Consider the following 13,515-nt stretch of genomic DNA (forward strand, 5'->3'; position numbering starts at 1 on the left):
AGTCACCAGCCACACAAAGCAACTACTGACCTGATGCCCTGCCGGAACCAGTTTCAGCTGCCCTTAAATGCGACCCAGTGTCCAATCAGTGTGGACGTGCTATTTCGAATTAGCAAAACGCTAATTCGAATTAGTTTTTGGGTGTAGATGTGTTATTTCGAATTAGTTAATTTGAAATAAGCTAATTCGAAATAAGTTAGTTCGAATTAGCACTGTAGTGTAGACATACCCTTGTATAGTAAGCTGATAAGGTGGTTCCTGAGTTTCTCTGGGTACGTCTAGACTGCAGAGTTAAATCAGAAAAAGTATCAAGTTTAATAACTTTAAAGTGTTAACTCACTATTATCTTTTATAACCTCTCCTGGGCTACGTCTACACTGGCATGATTTTCCGGAAATGCTTTTAACGGAAAAGTTTTCCGTTAAAAGCATTTTCGGAAAAGCGTGTCTAGATTGGCAGGACGCTTTTCCGGAAAAGCACTTTTTCCGGAAAAGCATCTGTGGCCAATCTAGATGCGCTTTTCCGCAAAAAAGCCCCGATCGCCATTTTCGCGATCGGGGCTTTTTTGCAGAAAACAGTACTGTGCTGTCTACACTGGCCCTTTTGGGCAAAAGTCTTTCGGACACAGCCCTGATGTACAAGAATGGTAGGATGCACCTTTCTAGATTGCTACAGCACACCATTTAGGACTTGAGCCTATTCTCTGTCCTTTTCCCCTGATCACTAGGTTTATAAATTGGCTATAAAAATTCACTCTGAGCAGGAATTTGATGTACATGGTCTCAACTAGGGAGCTAAGTTGCTAAGTCACTCTGGTGGCGGAAGAGATAGTAGCAAATGATCATTGCTTATCTTAATCAAGGTCTCTCTCCAAACTGCTGTTCCTTTCCTGTGGACATAACAGTTATAAAGTCTCCTGTTAGTACTCTCAAGGCATTTAGGGTACGTCTACACTGCACGGCTATTTCTAAATAAGCTATTCCCAAATAGTTATTCCGAAATAGCACGTCTACACTGCAGGGAAGCCTCAAAATGAGTCCGAGGCAGACTTCCCTAATGTAGACATGCTATCTCGATTTAGAGCCCCAGGAGGCACTGGGGAGGAATAACATAGAATGGCCCTGGTGATGGGCTATTTCAAAATAGCAGCAGTGGATCTATTTTAGAATAGACATTATTCAGAAATCTGTAAACCTCATTCTATGAGGAATAAGCTGTCTGTTATTTTGAAATAATTTCAAAATAACGGAATTGCTGTGTAGATGCTCATGCTATTTCGAAATAGCGCTAGTTATCTCAAAATAATGGTGCAGTGTAGATGCACCCTAACTGAGCACAGCTATCTAAATACCATACAAGACCAAATGGAATCTCTGTAACTCCTCCAAAACTATCCAGGATGTAGCAAAAATGTATATTTTAGTATTGGTTATAAGACTAGGTATGCTATATAATGATTTGATGTATAATAACTTGCTTATAAGTTCTGTCTGCTTCTATTTCTCTCTCTCTATCTCTCATGTTTAAATAGTGTTACTATTGGGCCTTGCTCCCTGTTAAGCATTACAAATTAAGTTGTACTCCTTGTCTGCATCACAAACTAAGGCTATGTCTCGACTACGGGGAAGTTTTGAAAGAGGATATGCAAATTCTGTGGCAACCCCCCCCCCCCTTTTTCAAAAAGCCGCATAAACCTCATTTTTTGAGGAAAAGCGACTTTTTGAAAAAAAGGTGGGGGCGGTGCCGAAAAAAACTGCATCTAGACTACTTTCACTTTCGAAAGCTCTGCTTTCCAAAGTGAGATTGGAAGAAGATATGCAAATTCCCGTGGGAATTTGCATATCCTCTTTTGAATCTTTCCTGTAGTCTAGATGAGCCCTAAGTTCTGTCTTTTAGTAATTATTGATCTTGTCTGAAACTGCACCACTGTATGGTGTGAGTGGAGGGTGTGTAAGTGTGGCAGCCATCACAGATGCCCAGGTGATCAAGAAGAAGTGGAAACTTTGAAGATAACTGAGGAAACAGCCATTGTGTCTGAGGCTGAATTGAATTAGCAGCATTGACAACCTTGGAGACAGGCAGAGACCCCCAAGAGTGAGAGACAAGGATGGGAAGCCTGACAATCACCATCACAGGATAACTCTGGAGAACACAGATTAACACCTCCTAAGGACTGACACTGCAAAACCCACAGACTCCAATGGGAACTGACACGGATAAGAAGGGAAGCTCTTGCCATGGAACTCTGGGTTCAGTCCTGCAAGCCAAGCCTCAGAGGAACCCTGCCGCCTCACTCAGCCTTGCCTGGCCAGGAAGATTGACTTGAGCTACCATGGACTGGTAACTATGCACCATCTGCAGGGCCTGTGTGTGTGTGTGGGGGGGGTGTTGTCTTTATAAAGCATATGCTAACTGCTTCTTTACTGTATTCTCAATAAATACAGTGTATTGTCTTTTCCCCTGAAAAATACCCTGCGTGCTTCTTACAAGCATAACAAGGATACCCGACTCCTTCCATTTTTTTCACTCCATCCATTCTCCTCTGTGGGTGAAATTTGTCATTGTGCAGATCACAAGGGTTCCAAGCCATTTAACACTGTAGCTCCTTGTGCCCTGCAGAATGGAAAGATTTGACTCCTGATAGCTATAGCCACCAGAAGCCAGGATCATCCATGATAACACCTGGTATATTTTCACACTATTTCCCAGTTCCCTCTTGAAGAGCCACTATTCAAGAGAGTTGCACATATTAACCTCAGTGCCCATGTTACTGATACTTTATAAGTAGAAATTTCAGGAGCCCTTTGCACTGACTTAACACCCCTATTGGGTAAAACTCCCATTGACTTTCAAGGGAGCACAGCGAGGCAGATTATGAGTATTTTGAAAATCCCACTTTATTAAAATTGAAATAATTTTCCAAACAAATATTCTTTGCTGTTTATTAAGGATGTTAAGTATCAGGTAATTGACTAATGAAATAGTTGATGCATTTTTGCATTGACTATTTGATTAGTTGACAGGGCGCCTCCGCCTTTGAAGTGCAGCAACAGCCTTAGGACTGTTGCTACACTTCCAAGGTGAAAGCGCCAAAGCCCGGGGTCAGCTGGGGACTCCCCCGCTGACCCCAGGCTCTGTGAGGTGCTTCCACTTTGAAACTCTGCGGTGGCATTTCAAAGTGGCAGCACCGCACAGAGCCTGGGGTCAGTGGGGGAGTCCCCAGCTAGTCCCGAGCTCCAAGCGGTGCTGCCACTTTGAAATGTTGCGAGGAGCCTGACGCTGGGCTCCCCGTGGCATTGCCGCATGGAGCAGCTAACTCCAGGCTTCATATGGCGCTGCTGCTTTGAAGTACCCCCTCACTGCCTCTGATAGAGGCAGCAAGGGGGGGGGACGACTAGTCAATTATCCTGATGACTATCCAATAAGCAAATGCTTATCGGATAATCGATTAGTCAACTAGTCCTTCACATACCTACCGTTTATGTTGTTTGTTTACAATTGGCACCATACTTAGACACTGAAACTGAGCTATTCAGATACACTTTGGGTTTATAGCAAGTTTCAATTTCAGATTCTCCCACCCTAGTACAATGTCATTGTACTTGGATTCCCAACACTGCCCGGGAAAAGTTATAAATAACTGCAAATTTGATTGTATTGTTTTCACCCAGCTCCCTGGCCAGTTTCATGACTACATTTCTATTCATATTGGGATTTTCAACACTTGTTTACAAAAGCTGAAATATCAGCTTGAAAAAACACTGTCTTTCACTAATTTTTTTTTAACTAGACACAATTATTGCACTGCTCTACAGCTTCAAAATGAGAGGAAATGTTTTTCACAAATTAGAGAAAATGGGTCGTTTAAGCCAGGATCAGCCATGATAAGACCTGGGTCTTATTCAAATAAGAAAAATGCATTTTGGATAGAAAACTTAAAAAGAAGGGGGACTAATGCCTCTTCACAAGCAGAGCATACCTCTGTAAAGGAGGGGTAGGTTAAAAGGAAAAATGAGAGGTTAAGAAATATTTCCCATTGGGTTGTACTGGGAAAGCATTGCAGTCTCACAAATTAACACTAACAGTGATGCTAGAGTCAGAAAAAAAATAAACAGCTACCATACTATACTATAAAGAGCACCACATTACTCTGCATCTCTTGACTCAGGCCCTCGCATAGCCACACTATATATTTTAACAAACTGCTAACTCTCTATAAGATTATGTCAATATCACTATAAATAAAGCACTTTTTTTTTACTGGAGTCTGTAAATTCCACCAAAAATCTCTATGAGTACGTCTACACTATAGTGTTATTTCAAAATATCTAATTTTGAAATAGTTATTTCGAAATAAGATATTTCAAAATAACGCGTCTATACACAAAATGCATTTTGAAATAGCGTTTTGCTATTTCGAAATAGCGCGTCCACACTGAGCGGATGCTGAATCGCATTTAAAGCTGGCCAGAACCAGGTCTGGCAGGGCATCAGGTCAGGAGTTACTTTGTGTGGCTGCTGCCTGAGGCCTGTTCTTAAAGGGACCCCCCTGGACAGCTGGTTCTCAGGTTTCCCCGCTTGCTTACCTCGACGAGGGACAGCAAAACAGTTTGTCTCTGCGTGCTCTGGTTGCCCTCACTCAGGGCACCACAGCACTCTGCAACATGGAGCCAAAGCTGCCCCTGGGCATTCTGGTGCTTCTCATGGACGCGTTGCTGCGAGCCTGGCTGCACTTTCTGCAGGCTGCCATCCGGGAGGTCCATCGGGGGCTGTCAGTATCCAAGAGGCCCTGCGGGAAAGCTTCCACCCTGAGGAGCACTAAGAGCCTCCCTGGTCTGCCCCACTGGGGGTTTGTGCCTCATTCCTCCCTCACGTCCTTCCACTTACCCCTCCCTAACCCCCCTTCCTGATGTCAAATAAAATACACATATTTTCATGAACACAAACTCTCTTTATTTAACAAAACTGGGGGGGGGGCGGGAAATGAAACTCTGGTGAGACTGGGGAGAGGAGGGGGAAACCTGGGAGGAGGGAGCTGGAAAGGGGAAGCAAGGGAAAGAAGGGGGAGGGGAAGCTCAGGGCTCAGGGTCGGGGGTCTCACTTGATTTTCATGGAAACCTGCTCCTGGGTTCGCATGTGGACTTTGGTGGCCAGGCTGGCAGCTATCCTGCCGCGTTCCCCCATCTAGTGCGGAGATCATGGATGTTGGGGGCATCCCCCCAAACCTGAATAAGGTCCATGATCTCCACCCTGGACCAGGAAGGCGCCCGCCTTCTCCAGCCCCTGTCAGGCTCCTGGGAGCTGGCAGACTGCTCCTGGGGAGCGGTGGAGGGCTGGATGCCAGTGGCTTGCTAGGAAAGTTATTTCGAAATGACTTTGATGTGTAGACATATCCTATAGGACCAGTTGGGTAAGCCTTTTTAAAAATGAGCTTACCTGAAATGTGTGTTGCTATATTAGGGTATGTCTACACTACCCCCCAGTTCGAACTAGCGGGGGTAATGTAGTCATCCGCACTTGCAAATGAAGCCCGGGATTTGAATTTCCCGGGCTTCATTTGCATGAAGCCGGCCGGCGCCATTTTTAAATGCCGGTTAGTTTGAACCCCGTGCCGCGCGGCTACACGCGGCACGGAGTAGCTAGTTCGGATTAGGCTTCCTAATCCAAGCTAGCTACTCCATGCCGCGTGTAGCCGCGCGGCACGGGGTTCGAACTAGCCGGCATTTAAAAATGGCGCCGGCCGGCTTCATGCAAATGAAGCCCGGGAAATTCAAATCCCGGGCTTCATTTGCAAGTGCGGATGACTACATTACCCCCGCTAGTTCGAACTAGGGGGGTAGTGTAGACATACCCTTAGAGAGAAATGCTCAAACAATACAGATTTCACATTAAAAAGGCAAATCAACAAAATTGTTAAATACAATCACTTGCAACTTTTTAGCATTTCTCAACAGGCTAAATTGGTTGTCGTTAACTAAAATTAGCAATCACATAAAACTCCCACATACCAGATGGCAAATCACAATAAACATTTGGGCTCTTCAATGCACAACACTGAAGACATTCAAATACACTGTCCAAAGCAAATCCAAAATAACACAGATATTGTATCAAATTATTGTACTGGTGAAAGATGCCCATTAAATTAACTATAATCCAAAAATCACTCTGAGGTCTTCACTCTGCTCTAACTCTACTGAAGTCATTAGAATTACTCCAGTGAAAAAGTTACTGTAAATAAGAAAAGAGTTAGAATCAGAGTGCACTATGACTAAACAATCCACCCCTACTCGGCAAAACAATTAAGTACGCGTTCAAGTTCCAATGGCTTCAGTGAGATGTAAGCACATAAATAAAATGTTTTGCTGAATTGGAGTCCAACAGCTGACCCAAAGCATACTGACGTCATCAAAAAGGCTCTCATTGTCAACTGGCTTTGGATTAGGTCCTAAATTAGGCAACATTTTCTCAAACACGCACCTAGACATAATTTATCCCGTTTTCATGTTCCAAGTTACTTAAAAATATTTTTAAAGATACCAGGTAGCTGTTTATTTCCATAATTCTTGTTTCTTGAACACAGATGCAAAAAAGTTATACAGTAAAACCTGTGTTGTCCGGCGCGCTCGGGGATTAGGGCGTTCCAGTTATCTAAAAATTCCAGTTATCTGAGGGCCCATCAACCTAGGAAAAGCCAATGGACGATAATAGTAAAACTCAGGTTTTTAATATTGGTAGTTTTGTAGTGTGAGGCAGTTAGTCTCACATTTCTATTTTGAGTTAAAGATGATTAGTACTTCTTAAATAAAAAATTGTTAAGCCAATCATGGTAAACCAAGCCAGGCCTGTGTGCCTGAAGATGTGACAGTATTGTGGCTGGAGGCAATGCCGGTTAACAAAGATTTTTGATTAACAGAGTGCTGGATAACAAAGGTTTCACTGTATTAAAAAGAGGAACAGCTGCTACCATATGCAATTTAAATGGCCACAAAAAGCATCTAAAGGCCATAAAGGGAATAGTAAAGGAATCAAACAATTTTTATTCATGTAGCTGGCATAGCATATGTACATTCATTAAGCTGGTATCAGCCATGCTTTAAATAAAAGTTAGTTATGAAAACTAAAATATGATTAATGCAAATTAACTTCTTAAGACTCTGCTCTATCAAAGGTAAAATGTGTAACAACCCACATTTTTAACCCCAAAGTCTCAGTCATTTGTGTACATCTTTCTCTCTGGCTTTGTCTACACTTAAAACTTTCAATGCAGCTGCGGCTGCATGGCCATGGCAGGAGCACTTAGAGCAGTGCTTCTCAAACTTTTTGGCCCATGAACCACCTGGCTGAAGGCAAACCTTTCCACGGACCACCAGTTGCCAATGGAAACTCACCATTAATTACATAATTACGACGACCCAGCCATTTTGCTAGTGCTGCAGCTGGGGAGAAGGGTTTAATTTAAATTATTAAACAGATAAACTAACGAGGAACTTAAAATGCTTAATCAAACTTCATTTTAAATGAAGTAAAATATTAATTTATGTCCAACACAAAAGGTTTCAATGTTTTCTTTATTTATAGCAGGGGTGGGGAACCTTTTTTGGGTCAGGGGCCACTGACCCACAGAAAAGTCAGTGGCAAGTGAGAAGCAAAAAAACTCCTCCAAAACCCCCCAGCCGTCACTGATGTGGCCCCCCAACTGAAATACTTCACACCTCTGGTGCTCCAGTCCCATGAAGCAAGGGGAAGAGGCAATGTAGCCTGATCTAAGATTACGTTTTAATTTCTAATTACCCACCTTTAGGGTTGACAGGTTCTCTGTCCCAGGATCCGGCCCAGTATTCAATTGTACTATGATTGGGAACCCTGATGTGCATGGTTGCAACACTCACAATATAGAAACTCTTGTATATTTACAGATATAATTTATTAATACAATTAGCACAGTCACAAACACCCCCATTTCACAAGATAGAGAACGTACATACATGTTTCCTTACCATGTACTTATATCATTCCATCTAGAACAATCTTAGGTGTTAGCCCATCACCCTTCTCATTATTGTCACTGTAGTGGGGCACTATTTGAAAACCCAGGAGTGGGCAGGCATCAGCCCGCCCCTTCTAGAGGCCCCCTCCCCCAGCCTTGTGGGAGGGATGACTAGGCCTGGGGATCAACTGAGTACGGGGGACAAATAATGAAAAACGCAGTCAGGGGGTCTCCTCCTGGTGGTATAAATGGCGGCTTTTGCCAGGGCCAGGAGGAGGCTGACAAGGAGGTCTTGCGACTTTGTGGGGCCACGGATTGGGTGTGCGTATATAAAGAGGTGAGGGGAAAAGTGCAGCCAGAACCTCAGCAAGAGATTCTGGAGGAGCCGGAATAGGGGCTGCAACCTGGCGCATTCGAGGTAGACGTGCGCCAGGTTTTCCCTCACGCCGCAGAAGGGGCAGGCATCCGGGATGGGGGTGAACCGCGCCTGGTACACGCCCGTGCTCACGGCTCCGTGGAGGAGCCGAAAACTGATGTCCCAGATGGGCCGCGGAATTAGGGTGGCATATACGCTGGCCCATCGGGGTTCCCCACCCTCCACAGGTGTTAGGTAGTCCCGGCCACTTGCTGTCGGGGCGGGACGGGAGGGTGGGGAAATGCAGAGTTCTCTTGGCACAGTTCAAAAACACACCGGCTGCAAATCTTGCAGCCGGCTGGGGGTCCAAAGGTGGGAAGGCCGGGGGGGCTCATGGAACAGGGGCCTGATAAAAATAGACAGAGGTTTTGCAGGAAGGGAGGGGCGGGGCATACCCTCTCGCAGGGCTCTCTGCAGGAAATCAAGCACGGCCTGCGGAAAAGCCGCCTTCACCTCCTGGAGTAGGCACAGGGGGGTTCGAGGGGTGGAGAGCCTCATGCGCTGAGCGAGCTAACTAAACTGAACTAAATGGAAGGTCCTGCCCCTCTCCATAGCTATCCGTGTGCATAACGGTCCCTCGCAGGGCAATCCTGACCATTGACGGGACGCGGCTCTACCGCACTTCAGTAATGACAGGTAACCTAACATGGGATCCTGAGTGGCATGGAGGAAGTAAGTACCTAGAGGAGGGTCTGCTGGCCCTGCAGGCAGAGATCGAGGAGTTGGTGGCCGACACCCAAAGGCATATCAGGGTTGGCCGTCTGAGGTACACACAGACAGGGAAAACCGTAGACCATGCCAACACCTATAAGACAATAAGAGACGAGTACAAGGTGAAGTGCTAGTAACCTCTCCCTTGTCCACTGACAGCATTACCATACATTCAGTATCTGCCAGAAGAACCAAAATGTTACAGGGTGACGTGCTAGTAACCTCTCCCCTGCATAATCCTGAACCACAACTGTTTCAGGAAAGAAGAAGAAATGTCTGCTCTGCTGACCGCCAAAACCCAGAGATTTCTGACTACAAAAGGACATTAAGAACTGACCTTGGTGAAAGAAGCGAAGTAGTGTATATTGTCAAGGAGAAACTTGTGGGAGTGGTTTGGGTTTCTTCCAGGGTCTGGACTCTGTGCTTACAGATGGGTACCATCAGCATGTACTGCCCTCCTTAATTGGTTTTTAGATGCAATTAACCCTTAAGTTCCAAATACCCTTTAATTGGATTACCTGAGTACCCAACCGATTCCAAAATCTGCTTTCACTTTTACTAGAGGTCCAGAAAATCTCTGAATTGCGAGGTCAAATTCATGTACCCCAAAATACATATCAAACTGAGAAACATGCTTTCCATACAGCCTATAAAATATCTCTCATGTACTAATTATGATATATTGTGTTATGTTACTATGATTATGAGAAAGCCCCATCATAGAATTATATTGGGATATTAATGATTTTCTTGCTTTTGCTTATTTTAGGCATATTTGATTGTTGTTGTAAAAGATGTAGTAATAGAAATAGCTTTTATGTTTATACGAATCATGTATTACCATTACAACCAACCAAAACATTGTAAGGTTGATCCCCTTGATCTGAAAACCAAAATACAATGCCTAATGAATATAGAGATTTAAACAGATGGTTGTGCTGAAAGCACAAAAGGGGGGACTGTGGAGGCAGGAATAAAGGAATTTGTGTGCAGCCATCTTAGTCTTGTCAGTAGCAGAGTAAGAATCAGGCTAAGTCTGTGGCCTGACAATGCGAGAGCTGTAATAAGATGCTGCCTTCGCCTCTCGTCTCCATACGGAGATAAGGGTAGAACGCTGACTCTGGCAAGGACCTTGAGATAAGGAGCATCTGGGTGGAACTAAAATAACTGTTAGCCATTGGTGTTTGCAATGGGAAGGAGACTAATTGTTATTGTTATTATACCTATTGGACAGTATATAAACTGCTTCATAATTGCTTATATTCGAAGATCTGCCTTGGGGGGGTTTCCCCCTCGTCCGAATCAATTTTTCCCTTGCTGCAGCTCGTAATAAACTGTCTCTGACTACTTGTTGCTTACAAACGGAGAGTGAGGACAATATTTTCTTCCACACCGCATCCCTCTGCCAGCTGGTGCCCCGGGAGTAGTCGCGGCAGAAGAGCCGGGCGCGCACCTTCCCCACTTCCCATCATCACCATGCCGAGGGAAAGGTGAGCCGCTGCCCCCGCCAGGCCACCCAGAACTCGCAGAAGGACGCTACGAAGCCCACATCCTCCAGCAAGCTATTGTTAAAGTGCCAATAGGCCAGCCCAAGCCTCTCCGAACTCAGGGTATGTCTACACTACAGCGCTAATTCGAACTAACTTAATTCGAATTAGTTAATTTGAACTAAGCTAATTCAAACTAACGGATCCAGACTTAAAAACTAGTTCGAATTAGCGTTTTGCTAATTTGAACTAGCATGTCCACATTAAGTGGACCCTGAACCGGGCTTAAGGCTGGCCGGAAGCAGTGCCGGCAGGGCATCAGAGGAGGACTTAGAGCGTGGAGATGCTGTGTCAGGCTAGCCGAGGGCTGTGCTTAAAGGGTCCCAACCCCCACCCTGGACAGACAGTTCTCAGGGGTGCCCCGCTTGCAAAGCAGTCCTGGCTTGGAGTGCCCGGAGTACCCACACTGGGCACATCACACCACTCGGCCATCAGCCCGGCTGCACTTGCCGCAGGCTGCCATCTGGGGAGAGGGGGCAATTGGGGGGCTGCAGGAGAGCTTCCACCCCCAGAAGCCCGCAGAGCCAGCCCAGTCCTCCCCATCGGGGGCTCGTACCCCATTCCTCCCTCACCTCCTTCCACTTACCCTTCCCTAGCCCCTTTTCTTGATGTACAAAATAAAGGACAATTGTGTTCAAAAATGGAATCTGTCTTTATTGAACAAAACTGGGGGAGACTGGGAAAAGGAGGTGGGAGAGGGGAAGAGAGAGGCTGGGAGAGGGGAGGGCAACTAAAATGATAAGGGGTTGGGAACAGGTCCCATATGAAGAGAGGCTAAAGAGACTGGGACTTCTCAGCTTAGAAAAGAGGAGACGGAGGGGGGACAGGATAGAGGTCTCTAAAAGCAGGAGTTGGGTGGAGAGGGTGCATACAGAAAAGTTCTTCATTAGTTCCCATAAAGAAGGACTAGAGGACACCAAAGGAAAGGAATGGGTAGCAGGCTTCAAACTAGTAACAGAAAGTTGTTCCTCACAAAGCAAAGAGTCAACCTGTGGAACTCCTTGCTGCAGGAGGCTGTGAAGGCTACAACTAGAACAGAGTTTAAAGGGACGTGAGATCAAGTCATGGAGGCTGGGTCCATGGAGTGCTATTAGCCAGGGGGTAGGAGTGGTGTCCCTGCCCAAGGTTTGTGGAAGGCTGGAGAGGGATGGCACAAGACAAATGGCTTGGTCACTGTCTTCGGTCCATCCCCTCCAGGGTCCCTAGGGTTGGCCGCTGTCGGCAGACAGGCTACTGGGCTAGATGGACCTTTGGTCTGACCCAGGACGGCCATTGTAAGCTCAGGGCTCAGGGTTGGGGGGTCTCAGTGGACCCCCTTGATTTTCATGCACACCTGCTCCTGGGTGGCCAGGCTGGCAGCTCTCCTGCCCTAGCTGGCCACTTTCCTGTGCCTAGTGCGGACATCGTGGACAAGGTCCACGATGTCCACACTAGCCCAGGCGGGTGCCTGCCTCTTGCGGTCCCGGGCAAGCTCCCGGGAGCCGCCAGCCTGGTCCCGGGAAGAGGGGGAGGGCTGGGGGGCATCGGGTGGGTGGCTCTGTGCCGTGCCAGGTGCAGGGTCTGCTGGCTGGGTGCTGGCAGGCTTGCACCTGGCACAGGCACCGTAGCCAGCCCGTGCCCCTTTAAGGGGTCTGGGGCCGGGAGGGGGGCATAGAGTTTCCCTGGTGTTGGCCAGAGTGGCCACCAGGGCAAGCTGGGGAGGGCTAGCCTCCCACTAGTTCGAATTAAGGGGCTACACAGCCCTTAATTTGAACTAGCTAGTTCGAACTAGGCTTAATCCTCGTAGAATGAGGTTTACCTAGTTCGAACTAAGCGCTCCGCTAGTTCCAATTATGTTCGAACTAACGGAGCGCTAGTGTAGCGCCTATCAAAGTTAGTTCGAACTAATGGCCGTTAGTTCGAACTAACTTTGTAGTGTAGACATACCCCAAGAAAGGGGAGGGGATTAGCAGCCACTCCTCCCTGCTGAGGCTGTGGCAGAGGAGGGGGGGTGCTATTGCAGGGGGGAGAAGGGAAGGGTGCTAGGGAAGGGGGGGCGAGGGAAAGGGGTATGCGATTAGGGAGGAAGGGGGATGGGAAAAAGCAACCACTCCCTCCCACTGAGCTGTTGGCAGGGAGGGAGGGTGCTAACAGAGGAAGGGTGCTGGTAGGGAAACTGAGGAAGGGGAGCCAGCAGCCACTGCTCCCTGTAGGGCTGTGGGAGAGGAGGAGGCTGCTGGGGGGGGGGGGGGGGATGGGGTAGGGACGTGAGGAGAGTGAACATGAGGGAAAGGGGGTTTGTGATTGGGAAAGAAGGGGATGGGAAAAAGCAACCACTCCCTCCCGCTGGCTGATTGCAGGGAGGGAGGGCGCTAGCACAGGCGGGAAGCAAATGGGGGATCAAGGGGCCAGTGACCACTCCTCCTTGCAAGGCTGGAGACAGAGGAGGAGGGTGCTGGCAGGGTGGGGCAGGAAATGCGATTGAGGGTGCAGGGCAGGTACAGAGGGTAGCTATGAGGTCATTGAGGGAAGTGCAGTGTACTAGGGGGACTGACTAAAAGGGGAAGGATGTACTGTTTGTAGCCACGCCCTGAACCAGGGCCTGGCCCCTCCTTGCTTTGAACTGCCAAACTGTGTGGTTGTGTCTACACTGACGCAGGGCAGCAGGAACAGGGTGGGGAGGGGGGAGAGGCAGGATAGAAGGGGCAGCAGCTGCACTCTGCTACTCCCTTTCTGTAATGGGGCACTGGACTGGGTGCCCACTGAGATGGAGAAACCCCTCTGGGAGCCATTTTGGGCACAGCCTAGCCCCTCCTTATCACCTGACCAGAAGTCAGTGGGCGGGGCTAGGACCATAAATAGTCAGGCTGAAC

Source organism: Pelodiscus sinensis, chromosome W (genome assembly GCF_052426305.1).
Source record: "Pelodiscus sinensis isolate ZL-2025 chromosome W, ASM5242630v1, whole genome shotgun sequence".
In the NCBI taxonomy this organism is placed as follows: Eukaryota; Metazoa; Chordata; order Testudines; family Trionychidae; genus Pelodiscus; species Pelodiscus sinensis.